Here is a 6,782-nt window from a genome sequence, read left to right as displayed (position 1 = left end):
TCATTGAACCCCGAAATCATTTAAAAATAAGTAAATAATTCTACTTTAATTCTTATTCTCCTAAAGTCTTCTACAAAGTGCAAAAAAGCATGTCTCTGCTGACACAAATAGCTGCCAACATTAACTGTTGATGAGAAGAAAACTACACCTGCGTGACAGTTAAATAAGAGACATTCAAAATATTCTTTTCTCTTTGGTTGTTTCTTATTGTAAAGAACCTGAGGTTTACAGAAAAAGAAGGGTAAGATGACTGAGAATAGAGAGGCTTTGTGGGTTTTATTGTTAGTTTTGAGATTGTATCTATACTGATTGCTTGCCCGTTGATGCACATACTGTGATTCCTAGAGAGCAACTTGTCTAAGATATGATTTGTGAAAACCACACAAGAGTTACTGAATTTATTCTTCTTGGATTTACAAACAATCCTGGAATGCAAATTTTCCTCTTCATTTTGTTCCTGGCCATCTACACGGTTACTTTGATGGGGAACTTTCTTATTGTCACAGTTACCAGTGTGGATCCTGTTCTTCAAACATCCATGTAGTTCTTTCTCCAAAACCTGTCACTTCTTGAAGTTTGTTTCACCCTGGTCATGGTGCCAAAGATGTTGATAGATCTAGTGTCACCAAGGAAAATCATCACTTTTGTGGGCTGTGGTACCCAGATGTACTTCTTCTTTGGTTGCTCTGAATGCTTTCTTCTCTCTATTATGGCTTATGACCACTTTGTGGCCATCTGTAACCCTCTCCATTATTCAGTCATAATGAACAGGTCCCTCTGCTTGTGGATGGTTCTAGGCTCTTGGATGTCAGGTGTCCATGTGTCTATGCTACAGACTGCTTGGATGATGGCCCTTCCTTTCTGTGGACCAAATGCTATAGACTATTGTTTTTGGGATGGTCCTCCAGTTTTGAAATTAGTCACTGAGGATACAACTATGTATGAAATGCAAGCACTTGCATCCACACTGTTGTTTATCATGTTTCCTTTTTCCCTTATTTTGGTCTCCTACACCCACATTATTGTGAGCATTCTGAGGATGCCATCTGCTACTGGTCGCCAGAAGGCATTTTCTAATTGTTCATCACATCTTATTGTGGTATCCCTCTTCTATGGAACAAGCAGTCTGATCTATTTACAGCCCAAATCCAGTCTCCGGAGAGCAAGAAGCTATTGTCTTTGTCCTACACTGTCATTACACCTTTGTTAAACCCCATCATATATAGCCTAAGGAATAATGAAGTAAAAGGAGCTGTCAAGAGAACAGTCGTTAGAAACATCTTGCAGAAGTTGGACAAGTTTAAGTCCCTCATGTAGAGTGTTTCCAAATAAAGTATGAGTGGCAGAACCCACGCAAGTGGCATAAAAGGAAAGTGCAGAAGAGCTGTTCTTCTTCTCTTCGTGTCACTTACTGTGGTGGGTGCCTCCCAGAGCATCATTCGATCTTAGAAAGAAAATCCTATATTGGGAGTAATTGAGGAAAGCTTTATGAAAAGACTGTTTAATATTTGTAGGCAAGAATAGGTAATTGCCAGACAAGTCACACAATGCAAATTGCGTAACTTTTTCTGATTCCAAGTAGGTGTGTTTATTAACTTTGCAAATGTACGACTAAAAGATGCACCTCAATTTATGATGTAAATAAATTGTAATATAGTAAGTTGAAAATACCATATGATGAAAATGCACCCAACCTTGTGAACATCATAGATAAGCCATAATTACACTACAGAATACTGTGTTCACCTTCATAATCCCATGGCTAGCTGGGAGCAGCAGCTCACTGCACTGCCCAGATACACAGTACACTACCCTAAAGGAGTTTTAAACTTGGTTTGGATAAAAACCTTAAATATTTGAAGTATGTTTCTATTGAAACTTACTTGGAATCAGAAAAAGTTATGGAATTTGTATTGTGTGACCTGACTGACAATTACCTATCACTTTTGCACTGTTACAAAGTTGAATAATAGTAAGTCAAACCATCATAAATTTGGAGCTGTCTATATAAGAAAAAGGCATGTAATAGCTCTGTTCTTTACTAGAGAAAGGTAATCATTCCAGCCTTATTCTGTTCTGCCTCTCAATAAAGAGTTGACTTCTGTCCTTGGACAAACCAAATATGAGCCAGAGGGTAATAATATCCCTTAATTCAGTGCATTAACACTACCCTTCAGGGGAAGAGTACAAGATGGAGAGGGGCAAGAAAAATATGAAGGGAAAATATAAATGTCCACCACAGACCACTATACATTTCTGCAGCTAATGTGATGTAACAGTGAATCTTGTAATGTTTTAAAGTAATTTTTTAATGTATAAAATGATGAATTTTACAGATGTCAAGAAGTCATGATGGAAATTTTTTACATTTTTTACATATTTAAAACAGTTATTTAATAAAATTATTATACTGTTTATTTTTGGTTATATGAGTGTGAGGATGTTTGGTCACTGGCTATATCAGTCATTAATTCTTTAACAAGCAGCTGTTCTTTTTTTTATGAAATATGACTGTTTATTACTGTTATTTCTTTTTTTAATATTATTTTATTATTCATATGTGCATACAAGGCTTGGGTCATTTCTCCCCCCTGACCCTACCCCCTCTCTTACCACCCACTCTGCCCCCTCCCTCTCCCTCCACACCCTCAATACCCAGCAGAAACTATTTTGCCCTTATTTCTAATTTTGTTATAGAGAGAGTACAAGCAATAATAGGAAGGAACAAGGGTTTTTGCTGGTTGAGATAAGGATAGCTATACAGGGAGTTGATGCTCATTAATTTCCTGTGCATGTGTGTTACTTTCTAGGTTAATTCTTTTTGATCTAACCGTTTCTGTAGTTCCTGGTCCCCTTCTCCTATTGGCCTCAGTTGCTCTCAAGGTATCTGTTTTAGTTTCTCTGCGTTAAGGGCAACAAATGCTAGCTAATTTTTTAGGTGTCATACCTATCCTCACCCCTCCCTTGTGTGCTCTCGCTTTTATCATGTGCTCAAAGTCCAATCCCATTGCTGTGTTTGCCCTTGATCTAATGTCCACATATGAAGGAGAACATACGATTTTTGGTCTTTTGGGCAAGGCTAACCTCACTCAGAATGATGTTCTCCAATTCCATCCATTTACTAGTGAATGATAACATTTCATTCTTCTTCATGGCTGCATAAAATTCCATTGTGTATAGATACCACATTTTCTTAATCCATTCATCAGTGGTGGGGCATCTTGGCTGTTTCCATAACTTGGCTATTGTGAATAGTGCCACAATAAACATGGGTGTGCAGGTGCCTCTGGAGTAACCTGTGTCACCATCTTTTGGGTATATCCCCAAGAGTGGTATAAGCACCTATTCTTATAATTCAAACAACAAACACTTGCCTAACAGCATAGTAAATCAAAAGAGTGATAATAATGGCAAACATGATATACTGAGACACTGGTTCTAACACATACTCCTGTAACAACTCAAGGGAAAGATCCTATTAAATATGTAATTTACATAAAAGACACATGAGAATCAGAGAATGTATGTAATTTGACAAACTAGAGTTATTGAGAGGTGGCCACAATAATTTGAATCCAGTTTGTCTAAATCTGAAATCCAATATATTAATCTCTTAAAAATCTCTAGTCATATTTTTATCTTGATAAAGCTACTATCTACATGAGAATTTGGCTATGAAAAAACAGAGATAATAACATGATATGAGCAAAATTTAATTTTGGGTAATCAGTACAAGCATATATTGGCTTTGATTTGCAATTTGCACATAAATGTGTCTTCCTCTACAGTTTTGTTAGGCATTGCTTCTGTAAATTGCACATCTTTTCCTTCATCCAGTAACCACAATCTATCATTCTTTGCCAGTTTTTCAGAACCTGTAAAAGCCACTACAAATTTTAAACTTGTGATCATTGTTTTTAGTTTAGTTGTGGTTTGCTGAGGCTCATATTTATGAAGTGTAATGAGCATTTATGGAATATCTCTTCCTTTACATCTCTATCCTTTAACTGACTTTTATTTTTTAAAGACTAATTCAAATATTCTTGAAGGAATGTTACTAAGTCAGTGAACATCTGGAAAGATGCTATCACAATGGTTTACTAATAGTTGTATATAACTCATGAGTAGATTGTGGGATTGTAAACTCAATCTCAATTTGATTATGCATGTGCAAGTTTAATACCTAGCACAGTAAAACATAGAATAGAATAATGAGCAATATGTGAATACTCTGTGTGCTCTTAGCACACAGCAAACACTGTCTGGGTATTTGTTATTATTCTCAATATAATTTAGAAAATATAGAATAGATACTCCTAATTAAAATGGTATGATTTGAGTTCTGTATATATCATGTATTGATTGAAGTGTAAAACTAATTTCTTCCTACCAGGTACAAGCCAAAAAGGTTTACAGGTTTTGTACCTAGTACATCTCCTATGTGCTTTGCATTCCAATGCTTTTAAAAGGGAATTGATAATTATGCTTCAAATAGTTTCATTAAAATTGATAGAAATGCCAGAAAAAAAGGCAATCAATACTGTTGCTATTTCAATGTAGCTTAAAATTTCTGTCTTCAATTTACTTTAATGTTACTAGGGTAAAATTAGTGAATATGATCTGATATACATATAAGCATAACCTTGGTTTATACTTATACTTTAAGATGCACTAAATAAAACTTTCCTAAAGGAGTTTAAAATTTGGTTAGGAAAGAAAACTTAAGTACAATTAGAAAAAATATAATTATGGATGAAGTAATGAGGCAAATTTTTCACTTGCTATAATCAATGCTACAAAGTCATGTAAACTTATAAACCTGTATTATAAATTAATACTGACAGGGAGTGTTGTATATTTTCAGATAGTAGAAAGAATACAAGTTATAGAAACTAAATTATAATAACCTTTCACAGTGAAATGTAACCCACAGAGTTTGTGTTTGAATTCAGAATAAAACACAAGGTAACAATGTGACAATAGTAGATTCTTTATCATCCATGAGTAACTGTTTTTGCAGTAACATTTTATAAAGTCACATACGTTTTCATTGTACTGTGATAGTTGAATATATTCAGAAAAGAGAGTTTAGTGATCATCTGGGACCTGTTTAGCCTCTGAATGTCTTACTAGTTCAAGACTGAGGCATTTCCCATGGAGAAGATGTGAAGAATGCATGTACATTTTACCAGATCCTTACAGGTAATTTGTGAGCACATAACCTAAGCTCAACTGTTAATATTTGAATTGTGATGTAAGAATGCAAGGAAGTGAGTCAGTGAAGACTCACATAATGCCAGTGTTTCCCAGAATCCTAGAGCAGCAGAGACAGCGGTGGTGGTTCTCAAAGTCCAGGACTGGGAGGGCGAGCATAAGTGGTGCCACAGCCCTTTTTCTCACCACAGATTCTGGAATATGGTTTTGGATGTTTCACTGTGGGCCTGTATGCTGCTAGTTCTGCCATATTTCCCTTCCCATTTTCTGCTCTGTGAACTCCTCCTTATCCTATTAACCATTTTTTTCCTGTGTAAGTCAGCAAGAGTCAATTTCAGTTTTTTGACAGTGAAGAATCTTGATGGACTCAAAACCAAAAATCAAGATGTACAAGTAATTTGTAAGTTTAATAAAAAAAGTCTCATTCAGAAGTCTTATAGAAGGTTAATTCTGAGCATAAAGACAAATATAATTTAAATAAATGAGTTCACACACACACACAAACACACATTATTATGAAATGTAAAGATAAGACCACATCTATCTTCATCATAAACTAGACTTGAATACTCTTCTCTGTGTTTGTTTTAGGGACATCTGGAAAGAGGACAGAAACATTTTTCAGGAGGTATTTGAAAATTATAACAATATAATAAAGAACATACAGTAAGTATTATAATGGTATTTTCTACTTAGATAAATTAGATTTCTTTCCTTTATATGAAACCATGAGCATATTTTGTAAAAGTGACTGTTTGTTAGAGGAAAAATATTTATTTTTTGTTGTGGAAAAACTCAGATGTTTTCCCCAATTTTTCACTGTATTTCTAACAGTGGTCTGGATAGAAACTACTTGGGAATCACTTTGACCATCTATAAAGGAGAAGACTCTAAAAATATAAAAATCTAAATTTTGACAACAAATAACTTGGATTAATAACACCAAAATAGTTAGGAGATGCATCACAAAAATTCATGACAAATTTGCAAAACGAGTTTAGCTGAAAAAGAAGCATGCTTTCTGTTTGACATGGGAACACACTACTGGAAGAAAACAAGTCAATTTAAGATGAGTTTGAATTAGACTAGGGAAGGTGATAAATCCAGTAACTGATATCCTTATGTAATTAAAGAGATTTAGTGTGAAAGTGACACAAACACAGGGAAGAATACCATGTGGAGATGGTGGCAGAAGCTAGAGTGTTGCAGCTGTACTCTGAGAACACCAAGGATTATTGACCACAACAAGAAGATCGAAGAGAGGGATGGAATATTTTCTTGTGGAGTCTTGTGAAAAAACTCTGTTGACATCTAATACCAGATCTCTGGATTTCTGAACTATGAAAGAATACATTTCTATTGTTTTAAGTCTCCCTGTAGTGATTAGGTGATTCTTCATGAGCCATGAGGTAGATGGATAGAAACATGGCATGCCCTTTGTAATAAGGCTTGCCAGGTTTTCACATCAGGAGGTTGTATTTTTTCCCATCCCTTGAATCTAGTCTAGAAAAGTGACTTGGTTTTGCAAAGTGAAGATAAAAAGAGGAGTGCTGGACCACCTGCTGTGG

General features: G+C 35.2%; 1 pseudogene; it reads left to right on the top strand.

Annotated features, from left to right (window-relative positions):
* Positions 1 to 364: 364 nt before the first annotated feature.
* LOC109680682 (olfactory receptor 10A7-like) lies at positions 365 to 1,317 on the top strand (annotated as a pseudogene).
* Positions 1,318 to 6,782: the final 5,465 nt, after the last annotated feature.

Source organism: Castor canadensis, chromosome 8 (genome assembly GCF_047511655.1).
Source record: "Castor canadensis chromosome 8, mCasCan1.hap1v2, whole genome shotgun sequence".
In the NCBI taxonomy this organism is placed as follows: domain Eukaryota; kingdom Metazoa; phylum Chordata; class Mammalia; order Rodentia; family Castoridae; genus Castor; species Castor canadensis.
This window is presented reverse-complemented; position numbering and strand designations above follow the sequence as displayed.